General features: G+C 58.2%; 1 protein-coding gene across 4 annotated transcripts in view; it reads right to left on the minus strand.

Moving 5' to 3' along the window:
- Window positions 1-12,878, minus strand: part of CDK18 (cyclin dependent kinase 18) — a 30,412-nt gene extending 17,534 nt beyond the window's left edge. The window contains exon 1 of one of the 4 annotated variants that reach the window (XM_024571590.3): window positions 12,698-12,878. The gene's annotated coding sequence lies outside the window, so the exon portion shown is untranslated. Of the gene's footprint in view, window positions 1-12,617 lie in introns of all 4 variants that reach the window. The other 3 variants (XM_071219722.1, XM_045182574.2, XM_045182583.2) reach the window with 3 other exon arrangements.
- Between the last annotated feature and the right edge of the window lie 2,020 nt (window positions 12,879-14,898).

Consider the following 14,898-nt stretch of genomic DNA (forward strand, 5'->3'; position numbering starts at 1 on the left):
CTCGAGACACAGATGCCTCTGTCACTTTTCCCTTGGGAGAGTCAGCTCCTCAGATCAGGGGGTCAAGGGGGAAGGGAGACGGGAAAATGGCCTGTCACCTTGTGCCGTCTGCCCCCACCCCCATATGGGGACAGAAGGGCTCAGTGTGACCCAGCCTGAGGCTACCCCAGGGCTGGGCACAGTGTGGCCTTTGTCCCCAGGCCAGAGAGCCATCTGGGGCTGTCCCCGTGCAACTGGTGCCAGGGGAAGAGGGAGATGGGCGTCCAGGGTTGCTGGCCTGGTCGGGGCTTGTGGGGGATGGGGGAAGCACAGCCCTCTCGGGAGCTGTGGGGTGGGTGGGCAGGCAGACTGCCCCACAGGCCTTCCTTCCTGCCCCCCTGCCCAGGTAAGTCCGAAAAGTTCTCAGCCTGCCTCCTGTCATTTCCTCCTGCGCACACACTGGCCTGCCTAGAACGTCCTGCTGGCACCAGAGAAGTGGATGGCACAGGAGGAAGGAGGAGTCAGGCCAGGAGGAAACTGCCACTTGCCCAGAGGCCACTGTGGCCCCATCGAGGAAGAGCTGGAGTCCTGGAACCTTATTGGAAGGCGCTTACAGATCCCCATTCCAGCCCCTCGCTGGCCTGCAGGGACACTGAGGCTCGGAGAGGGGAACTGACTTGCTCAGCATCATGCAGCCACTTCCTGGTGGGGCCCAGTGCGCAAACTCCGAGACCACATCACTCCTTTCTTCTCCTGGCTGGGATGCCCCCCACCCACCCCTCCCGGTGGCCAAGGCTATAAGCACTCTGCTTTCCTCCCGGTTCCTTCCACCCCTTCTCTGAATTAGGAGCCAGACAAAGCCAGGTTTAGATCCTGGTGCTGCCACCCGCAGGCTGTCTGATGGTGAGTAAGTTATATAATCTCTTCGCTTTGGCTCTGGTCATTCATTCGACAATTATTTACTGAACAGCTACTATGTGCCAGGAAGCGTTACTGACCCTGAGAATCTTGTGGACCAAACAGGTGGTTCATTCCTGCCTTCGCAGTCCTTGCGTTCTAACAAAGGTGGGGAGGGGCAGCACGGACAACAAAGTCAATAGAATGCGCAATGTTCGAGGTGAGAAGAGCAATGGGGGAAACAGAGCACGAAGGAGGGAGGGGGATGGCGATGGTGAACAGGGTAGTTATGAAGGCTCCCCTGAGGAGGTGACGTCTTCTTGGAAAAGTCCCAAGTAGGCATGGGGAGGAAGCCGGTCATGGGGAATCTGGGGAAGCAGGTCAGCAAGGGGCGGCAGGAGCAGAGGTCCTGAGGCAGAAGTGAGACCTGGAGAGAAGTGTCTGTGGGGCGGCTGGAAAGGAGGCGCCAAGCACAGCAGATCCCGTCGGGCCCCTTGGGACTTGGGAGGGTTCAAGCAGAAGAGTGATGCGATCCCACTTACCGCAGATTTTAAATGGCTCCCTCTGGCTGCGGTGTTGAGAACTGACTGTGTGGGCAGGAGGCTATGCAGGCGTCCAGAGGGAGGCGGTGGAGTTTTGGGCCTGTGTGGGAGCGTTGGGGGTGGGAAGTGTGGGGTTCTGGAGGAGTCTGCCAGGAGGGGCTGGGGGGACTTGCGGGAGGACTGCCTGTGGACTGTGAGGTGGGAGCTGAGCAGGACCCTGAGGGTTTGGGCTTGAGCAACCAGGACAGAGCTGAGAGCAGAGGCTGCTGTGGGGTGGGGAGGAGTAGGGTTTGGACCAAGTGTCTCGTGTCCAGCGGACGTCTGAACGGACGTGCTGAGTGCCCTGACATGAGCGCAAGGAAGGCGCCCAGTGAATGTCAGCTCTCTCCTCTACTTTTCTTCTCTCAAGCACCTGCTCCAGCGTGACGTGCCGGAAAAGAGGCCGCACGTAGAGCTCACCAGCCACATCCCTCACAGCCATCTGCACAGCCCATAAGGTGCTTTGAGACCCTAGCATGGAAGAGGGGTGGGAAGCAGGGAATGTGGTCAGCTATCAGCAGGCTGGAGCCACCAGAAGGAAAGGCCAGGCAGGCAGGGTTCCCCCACTCAGACTGCGGTGCACGCAGGCCAGGGGACCTGGCCTCCTGGTGGACAGATCTCACCCTGTCTTCGGAGGGGACACGTCTCCCCAGAGCAGGCCATGCTGGCCCCACAGGGCCATTGTCCAAGACAACCTCTGCCAGGCCCCAGACCTAACACCTGCCCTAGGGTTGGGACACCTGGGGGTCCCGACCAGGAGATCACGAGACCGAGAAGGAGGTTGGCAGATTATCCAGGGAAGCTGGCAGCAGTCCCCACCTCACAGAAGCTTGGCTGCACCCTGGTGAGGGGGGTAGGGGTCAGTTTCACTTCTTAGCCTCCAGAGAGCAGGCCTGGAGATTCCCCAGCAAACCCTTACGCACAGCCCCAGTGCCTTCCTCCTGGGTAAAGCCTCACTTCCCAGCCTGCACTCAAGGTATCTTCAGATCTGGGTGTGCCCTCCTCTCTGGCTTTGCTCTCCTGCCTCCCCACGGCTTTAGCTCTGCACCAGGCCACACCCCTGCGTGCAGTTCAGGTCTCAGATCTTCGGATGCTTCCCTGCACCCCCAGGACCACTGGGTGCCCCTGCAAAGCGCACGAACTCACAGGACCACTTTGATCCCCTGCCTTGCGCTGGTGACATGCAGCAGGCATGGCTGCCTGCTTCACAGCCCGTGGAGCGTGCACTGTGTTCCAGGTACATGTCAGATGCCTCCTCAACTCCGGTTTATTTCCTTCTGGATCTCGGTCTCTGTGGGCCCAGAGGCAGGGGCTGAAGGATGTAACTTCCAACTGCCCTCTCTCTGAAGCCCAGGGGTCTGACCCTGAGTCCTGAAGGCTGACCACCAGCCAGGATCCTTAGGATACCCTCTGCTGCCTGCTCCCTGCCCCCACCTCGGTCACTCAGCCACGTGGGGCTTTGGGCAGGTTTCAAAAGAACTAGAGGCCACAGCTGACTAAGTTTGCAGACGTCATGAGCTGAGATTTCAGACACTCCCTCCTCCCAGGGAGAACGGTGCCTGCAGGGAGCCTGCAGATAGCATCGCTTCCTTCATCCTCTAACTGACCCTGCCCTGCAGGGAGCTGGAGGCTTTAGTTTCCCTAGCTTGAGACCGCAGGGGAAGCCAGTCACCCCATGGCTGCCTGAAGCAGGGAGGCAAGGGCAGAAGCAGAAGCCCTGAGCCCTCACCGCTGACCTCGCCCCACCCCAGCTCCGGCCTGGATGAGAGAAGCTGCCAGCCTGGGGCCTTCTGGGTGGCAGGAATCTAGGGAGACAGCGAGGCCCGCAGCCATCCTGCCAATGCACAGATGCCGTGCAGAGTGACGGACCTCAGAGACGATCCCCACGGCCTCCTTGTGGAATGTAGGAAGCAGGTGCGGAAGGTCTTCAGGAGCAAGTTAGGCTAACTTACAGGAAGACTGGTCAGGAGACAAGGTGTCTGGGACACAGGGGCACCCCTGCAGCACCACCCACCCCCGATGGAACATCCTACAGTGAGGGCCACATGCCGCCCAGGCCTGCTTTCCAAAACTCTCCGCAGTCTGGAGTCACGGAAGAAATCCCAGCTCTGCCACTTGCTAGCACCGAGACCTGGGCAGACGCCCGTACCTCAGTGTCCTCGATGCCACTCCCCTGCTCACGAGCCTTCAGTACAATACTGCCCCCAGGAAAAGTCCACACTTTCGGCCCAGCAGACCAGGCCTCTTGCGTGTGACCCTGTCTCCCATGGCATCTCTCACCCGTCCTTGGAGGGTCCGGTCTTGTGGAGCATGCTGGGCATTCGCAGAGGAGACCGCGCTTGCGCCCCACAGCGCTGCACGTGCTGTCTCCTTGGCCCAGCCCCTCCTTGGTAAAACCACTTCCAAACTCAACTCAACTGTCATTCCCCTGAGACGCTGTATGTGACACCACCTCCTTCCTCTACATGAAGCGAGTTGCTCCCTCCTCATGGCTTCCAGAGCAGCCGGTGCACACTTGAAACTAGACCGTGACGTCCTTCAGGGCAAGAGCGGCCAACTTCGTTCCGCCAGCATCAGGGACCTCCCCAGTGCTCAGTCCGTGTTTGCGGACCGCGTGCCCCCATGGCTGCATTAGACCTTGGCCACTACGTCGTAGTGGTCTGTTAAAGACTCTTTCCTCTATAGATGCATAAACACTAGGCCCACTGAGGACAGACCTTCAGTCACCCGAACCTCCAGGGCACCATGTACAATAAATGCAGGCTCCCTTCGTTGCACTTCTGGCCTGCCAGGGACCTGTGTCTCGGTTTATCTGCTGGTGGGGCCAGCCCCACTCTTTGTAGGTAGCACCCTGGGGGAGGGCCTGGCTCTGCCCTCCTTCTGCACACACTGAAGCAAGCCAACCAGCCCTAGACTCCCTGGGGTATGATTCCACTTCGGTTGTCCTGGCTCTGGGCGGGACACTAGGGTGATGGGCCAGGGACTCGGGAAAAGCCAGCAAAGCACTCACATCTTCAAGGCACAGCTAACCCAGGCACGACCTCTCTCCCCCTAAACCCCTGCCGTGCTGCCCCTCCTGTTTTCCGCAGCCAGCCAGCCCCCCTCTGTGCTCCCACAGCATTTGGACATGCCCAAGCAGAGCCCTTGCTCCCTGTCCTGTTCACTTGTCCCTTTTCCTGGTTCACCTGCGAGCTCGTTAAGGGCAAGGACTGGGCCTAACATAGGGCCTGGCACCTGTTCAGTGAGTGAATATGCAAAAGCTGTGAATTCCTAGTTCCAGGAGCTGTTTGGAGGCAAGAGGACAGACAGGAGACCCTGGGCTCCTCACTGGACTTGAAGCCTCCGCCATGCCCTAACCCAGCGATGGTGCGCTGGGGCAGAGGGGGCAGCTTCTTGCTTGGCAGCAACTTCCTAAATGAGGCCCGCAGAGGTCTCTGGCTGGCAGGTGCCACACCGCAGTGACGGATGGACTAGGGATGGGAAAAACCCTATGAGATTCCAGCCAGAATACAGCAAGTTGAGGCCTCCAGGGCTCATGGAGAGGTGGGCCCCTGGGGCCCTCCTCTTGGACTCCCATCCCTCAGGGTCGACTCCCAGAGACTCACGGGTCAAGTACACTACCCAAGCTCAGACTTTGGCCTTGACCCCTATATACAGATGAGCCCCCGACCCCAACTCTCTGACTGCCCCATCTCTAGCCCCTCTTGTGGGCCCTCCTGACACTCTGTTGCTCTCTTTGGCTTCCTAAGGCTCAGGAAATAGAGGCACATTGATTGTCTTCTGGTATTTTCTTTTTGACCTTTTTTGGAGGCCTGGCTGAAGCTGGCCTGCAATCTTCGGGGAGGCTCTGGATCCCCCAGTGAGAAGATGGGGCCAGGCGCCCTGTGTCGGCTGGGGTCCTGGCCGACAGGACTTCCCAGACCAGAGCTGAAGCATGCCCTCCGTCCCCACATCCTCCTGCTTCCAGGTAGGCCAGTCTCACCTCCTAGGCACAGGAGGCCCTTCCCCATTTCTTTTAGCAGCTCTTGTTAAAGACCCCCAAAGAGGACCCTCACCTACCGCCCAGGCCTTTCAAAGTTCCAAAGTTCAGAAACTTTTCTTAGGTCTTCCTTAAATCCCAAAGGAGAACGCTCACATCTGTCTCCTCTCTGTCTGCTTAAGCACAGACGCCGATGCTCACCATCTTCTACAAATCAGTGGGAGGAGAAAACAAAAGCACCAGGTTCACCCACTCTTTGGCCTTCCCTCTTCCAGATACGAGGACTTGTCATGGGACCCTTGTTAACCTCTCCCTGGCTTTCTTTCCATGCCCAACTTTAGCAACAGAACTGCAGGGGCCTTTGAACTCTGGTGTCCCTGGGGACCCCTCAGTCTCAGGCAGAGGGAGGGCAGAGGGAAGGGTTTCCCAGCATCTCTAGACCATATTCCTATTTATACTCCACTCCCAGCCCCCACGCCCCAGTCTGGCCCACACTACCCCATGCCTGAATTCCAACAGAACCCCAGAACCCTCTGGCCAACGTTGTGCAAGCTGCCTCCTCATACTCGGCTGGTCTCCCTCGTACCAGGCTGGGCCCAGGCAACCGCCTCAGCCTGGACCACCTCCCTGCTCCTCTCTGTCTCTAAGGCACACTCCAGGAAGCCTCTGGACATCTTCCAGTTTGCCAACTGTTCTCTAATTGCCCCCATCAGTGGCACCTGCCACCTGTAGCTTAGGCTTCATTTTTTACTTATTTTTTAGAGAGAGGGAAAGAGAGGGAGAGAAACAATGATGTGGAAGAGAAGCAGCAACCAGTTGCCTCTCATATGCACTCCAAATGGAAAGGAACCCACAACCCTAACATGTGGCCTGACTGGGAATCGAACCAGTGATCTTTCACTTTGCAGGAAGACGCACAACCCACTGAGCCACGCAGATCAGGCAGGAGCCCAGGCTTCTTGAGGGAGGTGCTGGTTTCTTCTAGTCACTTTCTCATTTCACAATGAGCTGCTTGGCACCAGGCGCTGTCCTGGGCTCTACACCTTGTCTTCCCTTCCCTTGGCCTTCTGCTTCTCCTCCTACTTTGCACTCCCTCTGCATCTGGTGGGCGCACTTCCTCTCCCTGCCCCTGAGTGTGGGCACTCCCCAGAGTTCCCGCTTCGGCCCTTTGTTCCTCCACCTCCACACACTCTTCCTGGTGACCTCATGTTCCCCAGTGGTGGAAACCACCGCCCATGTGCTCATGACTCTGGCCCCACCAAGCCCAAGTCTCACCGAGGCAGGGCCGACTGCCGGCCTGGCACCTCTGTCTGGATAACCCCACTGCGCCGGGGACAGTCAGGGGTCACAAACAGTTTGAGATGTATTTTCTTTTAAGATTTTATTTATTTATTTTTAGAGAGAGGGAAGGGAGGGAGAAAGAGAGGGAAAGAAGCATTAATGTGTGGTTGCCTCTCATGTGGCCCCCACTGGGACCTGGCCTGCAACCCAGCCATGTGCCCTGGCTGGGAATCGAACCGGAGACCCTTTGGTTTGCAGCTCCCACTCAGTCTACTGAGCTACACCAGCCAGGGCTGAGATGTGTTTTTAGGTAAAAAGGACAGATGTGTACAACTTATAAAAGCTGTTATGTGTGCTAGATGTACACAGGTGTCATACATGTAACAGATACATACAAACTCTGCATAAAATCAAGAAAGACAGACGTTAGAATGCTAACAGGAGTTACCCCTCGCACAGAGTTGTGGGTGATGTTAAGATCCTCCTTTTGCTTATGTGCATCACCTAGTAGTGCCATAACGAACATTCATCACTCATGTTAAAAGAAGTAACACTTCTTTTTAAGTGAAAAGAAGGTATTTTTAGATTGAGACCCCAGAGCTGCGCAGCGCAAGCCGTGGGAGAACCACAGTTGTCTGGAGCAGGGGTTGGTGCCCGTTTCCTGCCCAGGCCAGGCAGCCAGCACTCAGGCTCTGCGGGCCGCTCGCTCTCCGCAGCGACCGCGGTTCTACTCTGGCAGCAGGAGCCCACAGCCAGCTGGGGACAACTGAGCGTGGCTGGGTTCCAGAAAGTCTTTACTTGTGGACACTAAAATTTGAATTTTATATAACTTTCAAGTGTCACAAAATATTGTTTTCTTCTGTGAAGATTTTTCCCAGCCATGTAATACTGTACAAAACATTCTTAGCTCATGGCCCATACCAAAATAGGCTGGATTTGGGCCCTGGCCAGGTAGCTCAGTTGGTTAGAGCGTTGTCCTGATATGCCGAGGCTGCAGGTTCGATTCCTACCAGGGCACATACAGAAGTCAACGGGTGAACACATAAATAAGTGGAACAAAAACTGATGTTTCTCTCTCCCCCTCCCTCTCTAAAAGTCAATAAATAAAAAAAAATTTCTAAATAAGAGATAGATAAATAAACAAGTAAATAAAACAGGCTGGATGTGGCCAAGGCCACAGTTCACCAAGCCTTGGCCCTGAGCCTCTGGTGCCTGTACGGCATTAGAATCTAGCACCCATCTGTTAGGGAGGTGTTTTTCTGTCTGACTGCGGGGAGGTCTTCCGGGCTTTCCTTGCCCATCAGAGGAACCAGCTACCCAGGCCTCAGCTGAGAGAAGACCCTGTGCCCCAGAGTTTGGAGGGACAGAAGGAAGGCCCTCCCCGGGTCCCAGCACACAGCCCCCCTTGTCAACAGGACCAGCAGAAGTTGGAACCGCACCCCAGCAGTCTTGGGTGGGGCTTTAGAAAACCCCTGGTCTGCACCCTCATTCTGCAGGTGAAGAAGGCAAGACTCAGAAAGCGGAAGTGACCTGCTCAAGGCCACTTGGGTTGTCAGGGCAGAGGTGAGACTAGAACCAAGGGCTTATAACTTCAACTTCAGTGCCCTTTGTGCCTCCCCAGGGTTGGAGGGGACTGCAAGAACCTGCCCAGAGATGGCATTTGGCCCACCAGGCGCCGCCACCAGGGAAGTCTGCAGCCCTCAAGGGCCGCCTTGCACAGAGAAGGCGCCGGGTCAGGTCTGGCGCCAGCTTGGAATGTGGCACCCAGCCCGGCCATGGTGGGGGTTCCATGCCAGGAACAGGGAGCGGCTGTGGGACCCCTTCCCCGGCCTCGTCCCGTGCCCTGCTGGCACAGGTGGTCTGGGGACCCAGTGCTGCTGCTGTCATGAGCGACACTCTCCAGGGCTTGACCCACTGCCCACCTGCTGCCAGGCACTGCAAGGACACGGGGAAGGGCGGCCATGCCCCTCCTGGGTCTGGTCAACCCGCATGGGCTTCCTTTGCTGGACAATTAGGGTCTGAGGAGACCCTAAGAGGCCTCGGTTCCTGAGGGGACGCCCAAAGGCAAGAAGGGGGGCTTCTTTAGGGAAGTGATGAGGACAGCTCACTCGGGGGCTTCATCAGGACGCCCCATGACAAGGATGATGCGCGGGGGGCGCTCGGGGTGAGGGAGGGGGACTGGGCTGAAAAACAGCTTCCTTCCCAGGCTGGGGCCTGAGCCCTGGTTTCTGCAGGATTCGCACCCAGGCTACAGAGACCATCAAATGTGGCTACTGGCTCCGTCTGCGGCCGCCCGTCGCTGGCGACAGCAGGCAGGGCGGGAAGCCAGGCGCTTGCGGATATTATCTCATGGGATCATCACAGCCAGGCGAAGTGACACTGTTACTCTCCCTGGTCACCAAACTCGGAAACAAACGTGGGGCAGCAAGCTCCCTCATCCAGGCAACCACTCACTGAGTGTCAGCAGCAGCACTGGAGCTGACCCCAAAGTCCAGACCCCGCTTCCACCCCCAGCTGACAGGGGACACATGCTCAGCAAGTAAAGCGGAACGCCTGCACCAGCCAGCCGTCAGCAGGGAGCACCCCTCCATTTCCAGGGAAGACTTTAATATCTGTAGGGTGAGGCAGAAGCACAGGATGAGACCATCATCCAGAGTTCCAAGACGGGGGGCGGGGGGTCATCACTGTCCCTTCAAAAGTTCTGTCCAGCGTTTCTGAGACCGGGATGTCCTGTCTCACCAGGGCCACTCAAGGGATCAGAGAGCATCCAGGTCCTTACCAAACCTCCCAATCCTTCCTCCTCTGCAGACGGAACCACTATGGAGATCTCAGGAGCAGACGGCTCGCCTTCAAAGAGCAGGTCTGGCTGAGCTGTGCCACCACTCTCCTCTTTCCGACTCGCTGCTGCGCCACTGGCCGCCTCCTGCCAGGCCCAGCCACTGGCTCTGCTGTGACCCTGGGTCTGAGACCCTCCACCTGGTCCACCGTGAGCCCAACCTTCGAGTGTGGTCTGTGGGTGTACCCACAGCTGGGAGACCAGGACAAGACAAGACTACCCTTGGTCTGCTCCCATCCCTGGAGACGGGAAGGTGCCCCCTTGGCAGCTAATGCCAGGAGGGCAGAGGTGAAGGGTCCAGGGTGGGGGAGGGAAGGGCTATGGCAGAGACTGCAATTAATTAAGTACTGGGAGGGAGGTCTTCGTTCCCCAGGGGAAGGAAGCCCTGCCAGAGGCCCCTCAGAGCAGGAGGCTGTAGGTTTTGCAGCTTCAGGTGCAGACCTCGCTCATCCTAGAAGCTGGAGGGCAGAGTCCCCACAGCACAGGTTCCTGGTTCCCTCTTGCAGGTTTCTATCCAACCTGTACCCCACCCCCATTCTCTTGCACAGAGCCCCGCTCCCCAACTGGAAGAGCAGGAAAGACACTGTTGAGGATCCTGGCCTGATGGGATTAGGGAAGCCTGCCTTGGTCTCTCCCCCAGAGCCAGGCACGGGGCCATAGCTAGGGAATCCCTTTCCAAGTAGCCACCAACAGCACAGCCACTGGTGACTTAGCATGTGCTACATGCCAGGCACTGTCGTTCTTTCATTTAATTCACATGACAACCCTCCCTATTACAATCCTCACAGATGAGGAAACTGAGGCCGGGAGAAGCTTAGGAGTCTGCTGGGGACACGGGAGGCATATAGCTAGTGTGTGCTGAAGCTGGACGCCACCAAGGCCCACCGTCTAGGCCTCAAACTCAGGGCAGGAAAGAAGGAATCGGGGGAGGATAAATGGAGATGCTGGACAAAAGTCCAAAATGGGGTGTCCCCGGGGAAAGGAGAGGTAAGGTTGGGGTCAGAGCTGGGAGGAGCCAAGCCAGGCTCCGCCCCACAGCATGGGGCATGTGTACCTGGGCACAGGCAAAGGGCAGAGTCTGGCTCTGCAGAGAGCACAAATGCAGCCTTAAAGGCAGCTTCGTGTCCTCGAGGCCCAGGGGAGGCTTCCAAATGAGACGAGCAGATCTCAGGAGCTCTCAGAGCAGGAACTTGCTTGTTCCACAGACCTGGTGCCCTCTCTCCTGCGACCCATGGAGAGGCTGGCTGTGCCTGGCACAGGACACACAGAAGCCTCTTACTTGGAGCACCATCCCCACCCTTCCTTCTCCTGAGGGCTGAGATAGAACCAGAGAACTCCGGGGTGCGCTGGGATCTCCTGTGATGGGGCAGGGACTGAGAGCAGGGGGCTGGGTCCCACCTCTGTGCGACTTTGGAAAAGCTGGTCTTCCAGTGCATCTGTCCCCTCACCTGTACTATGGGGATAAAAACACTTACTTCATAAAGCAGAGTGATACTTGGTAAATGGCAGCCGCTAAGGCATTCAGAAATTGGATGTAACTCACTGAAGCCTACTCTGGCTCTGGAAACCCCAGGAAGTTTGGGAAGAATAAAGGCTCCATTCTCCCGCAGGGGTGTGGGCAGTGGGCGGGAAGACTCCCAGGAACCTAATGGGCAGTGAGGTTGGAGGGGGGGGGGCAGGGAGGTGGGGCAAGCCTCACAGCCTCACCAGCTACACAGGAGGTAGCTGGGGCAGGGTAGCCCTAGACAGTGGCTTGGCTGCAGCAAGGCGACCCTGTCTTCTCTTCAGCAGGCCTCCTGGGCGCAGGCCCAAACCCAGGAGCCAGCGTCGCCTGGAGTCATGCTCAAAGTCCCCTACCCCTGAGCCACTGTGGTCTCAGCCCTTCCAGGGCCAGGCTACAGGCAGGGAACCTCTGAGGACTAGGACACCTGTGGGCTGGACTTCCCAGGCGTTCTCGAGGATTCTGCTCCCTCAGGCCGCGTCCAGGAATGTGCTGTGTGCCCAGCCCCAGTGGAAAACGCCACACGAGCATTCAGAACCTCACAGGACGCTGACACAGTAGGCGCAAGCCAGCGGTGTTAGTGAGTCAGCCAGGGCCCCGGCCACAGTTGGGGAACTCCTGAGGGCTGGGCTGGGGGTGGGGATAAGGTTCTAAGGAGCTGATATGCACTGCTCACTGACCCAGCCCCAGCGCTCCCACCCCTGCCTCAGGAAGGGGCTCAGACAGAATCAGAAAGACGCCGCTGGTGGCTAGCAGGATGTCACCCCAAAGCCCAGAAAATCAGCCACTGGCTCAACAGCCCCACTCCATCCACCAAGGCCTGCGCAGTCCTCCACCCCTGGGCACCTCTCGCCAGTAGCGGATCCTCAAGCCCCATCTCCTTAGCCCAACAGGCAGCCCACCCTTTCCTGTGGCTGCATTCACCCTTTGCCAGTGGCTGCCATGGGGTGGGGGGCCACAGACCCGCCGGGTCCCTGGGTGGGCAGAGGGAGAAGGGGCAGCAATCCCCACATGCCAGCCCTCAACCTCCCCCCATCCACTACCATCTTCTAGCGCTGGAACCTGCGGGGCTTCATGGGTGTCCTTCCACCTTCACCCCAGGGCTCTGGCCTCCCACCCCTAGCCTGGAGCTCTGCAAAGTTCACCAAAGCCCGAAAGCCCTTGGAGGCAGCAATCTGGCCCCACCCTCGCGGGTCCCCTCCTCAGGGACACTCCTGACCCTTGCCCTTCTCAGAAGGAAGGGCACTTAGAAAGCCCCAGGCTCGCCACCGGGTGGAAAACTTTGCTTCGCAGGGTTCAGACCAGAGCCTGGGGGCCCAAAGGAGCCGGGATACAAACTCCCTGGTGTGTGCGGGGGTCTGAAAATGCGAAATCGCCCTCCTTTCTAAGCACCTAGGACTTGGGAGTGGCCTCTGCAAGGGCATCACGCGCCCCCCCTCCCCATCCCACACCTGCCCCCCAGCACGCCTCGCGATCCCCTGTCTTCCTCACCGTCCTGGCAATCTCTAACAACCCCTCGCCCCCCAGCAAACGCAGTGGCGCCTTTAAGAGCCGCCGGCTTACCTTTGCTCCTTTTTGCCGGCGCCACGGTGCCCCCAGCTCCGACCCACCCCCAGCCTCGGTTCCCAGCCGGCGATACTCACTGCCCGCGTCCAGGGGCCGCGGTGCCGGGCGCTGCGTCCTGCGCTCCGCCCGGGTCCCTGCCCGGCTCGGAGCTGCTTGCCCTGTTCCCGAAAGGTGAGCAGCTCCCCAGAGAAGCTGCAACCTGAGCTGGAGGAGGTGGAGGAGGAGGAGGAGGGAGAAGGGGAGGGGTGGAGGAAGGTAGGGGAGAGGACGGAGGGGGAGGAGGAGGAGGAAGGGGAAAGCCCGGCCCTGCTGGAGTTTTTCACGTGTACAAGTTGACTCCTCCCCGTCCCTCCCGAGCTGCCCACAACTGCTGCCAATCTCCCCGGCTGCCTCTGCCTGGGTGCCCACCCCTTTCTCCCACTCTGAGAGCCCTGGCCCGCACCATTTCCAGTGTTGGTCCTAGGGCTGGCCCTGGCAGCCTTGAGTAAGGGGTGAGACCCTCGGGACTGGAGTCCCCCAGGACTGGGGCCAGTGCACTGGGGTGATTTGCTGAGAGGGCCTGTCTCCAAATGTACTTCTCCCACCTTCCGAGTCCGACCCCGATCCCAGCACCTGGCACCCGGGGAGCTAATGTGCACAGACAGGACCTGTTGGCCATTTTCACTGGTAGAGTTCTTGAAAACAGTAGCTTTTAGAGCTTGTCCTCTCCCCTGCCCAATGGGATTTGTCATTTACCTTCAGGTACAAAGCTCCCACCTGGTTGACCACACCTCTCCAAGTCCTGAATGAGCCACACCAAGAGCCATCACCCCCACTTCCTGCCCCGAAAGGTTACATCAGTGTGTCCTTCTAGAATTGGACCCTGCAGGTCCAACCGAGAATCATCCAAGAATACTCACGGACTAGCTAAGCCCAGAGAGGTGGCTGGACTGGCCCAAAGCCCCACAGGAGTTAGTGACGAGCTGTCATTAGGACTAGGGCCACTGACCACTCTGCCCACAGCATTGGGCTTCAGGGGCAGAGCCAACTGCGATGAGACGTCAATGGCACAGTGGCCCCATGTAGGCCCCTCCCAGCCTTGCTCCCCCCTGAAGGCTGTGAGGAGAGGGGTTGATTCGTGCCTCAAGTGTGATGGGCCCCAAATCAGGGAGGTCTGCTTCCTCTGCCCTGCCAGTGGGCGAGGCCTCTTTACTTTGGGGGCCCTGGCAGTGGGGGGAGTCTCTTGAGGAGGGGTCGTACACAGTGTGGACATGTTCCTGTCTGAACCCTTTCCCAGGGCTGATCTGAAGTGGCCAACACCCTTTAGGTCCGTGGCTTTGAGCCTGGGGCCTTTCCCTGGGGAGAAGGAGTTGTTGAGAGTAGAACAATTTCCTTTCCAGGAGACATGGACCTGAGGTCTTCCCCTCAAGCCAGCCACCTGCCCTCCAGCGTTAGCCTGCGTGGCAGTAGGTCTCTGTAGACTGCCCAGGGGACAGGCAAGGCAGAGCGAAGGGAGCAACTGCGCCCAGCAGGAGTGTCCGGTGGGTGCTCCGCAGGGGACCCTTCGAAGGGCTTTCCAGCTCTTTGCTGCCCCATGCTCTCTGCCAGGCGTGCAGATGTCCTGGGCACGCAGCCCTTCATCAGATAAAACTGCTGAGGGTTGAAGGGTGCAGTGAGGGCTGGATCCAGAACTTTCAGGCTTTGGGAAGAGAAAGCAATCTGCCTGGTTCCATAACCCACGTTTATGATAAGAATACCAGGGGTAGGGGGTGGGGCAAGCGGGCCGTGCAAAGGCAGAGAAGGGGTCAGAAGGGCAGAGAGAGGGGCTGTGGCAAAGGAACCATGTTTTAGACAGTCAGAGAGAATTGAGCCAAAGGGTAGAGTTTCAAGGAACCAGGGAGATGGATGAGGTCAAGAGGTTTCTGAACATCTCTTACGTGCCAAATAATAGACAGGTCTCTGGGTACAAAGTTTCTGGGAGCTCACCGTCTAATGGGGCAGCTGAGTAAGCAGCTGTGCCGCTGCAGGACTGAGGTTAGGGCTGTGGCTGCCTGCGGGGGTCGTTCTGTTGCTTGAGCTGAGGGTTATGGGGTAAGAGAACTAGGGAGGGTTTTTTTGTTTTGTTCTGTTTTGTTTCTCCAGGCTAACACCACGTACAAAGTGTGGGGCGAGAGAACACGGCCTCAGTTCTGTGAGGCCCCAACTCAGATTAGGTGGGGCTGGAGGTGATGCTGTAAAGAGGGGAAGGTGCTGGGTTCTGAAGACCCTTCTACTTCCACTGAAGACCTGAAAGCACATA

The sequence above is a fragment of the Desmodus rotundus genome, chromosome 12, assembly GCF_022682495.2.
Source record: "Desmodus rotundus isolate HL8 chromosome 12, HLdesRot8A.1, whole genome shotgun sequence".
Lineage (NCBI taxonomy): Eukaryota > Metazoa > Chordata > Mammalia > Chiroptera > Phyllostomidae > Desmodus > Desmodus rotundus.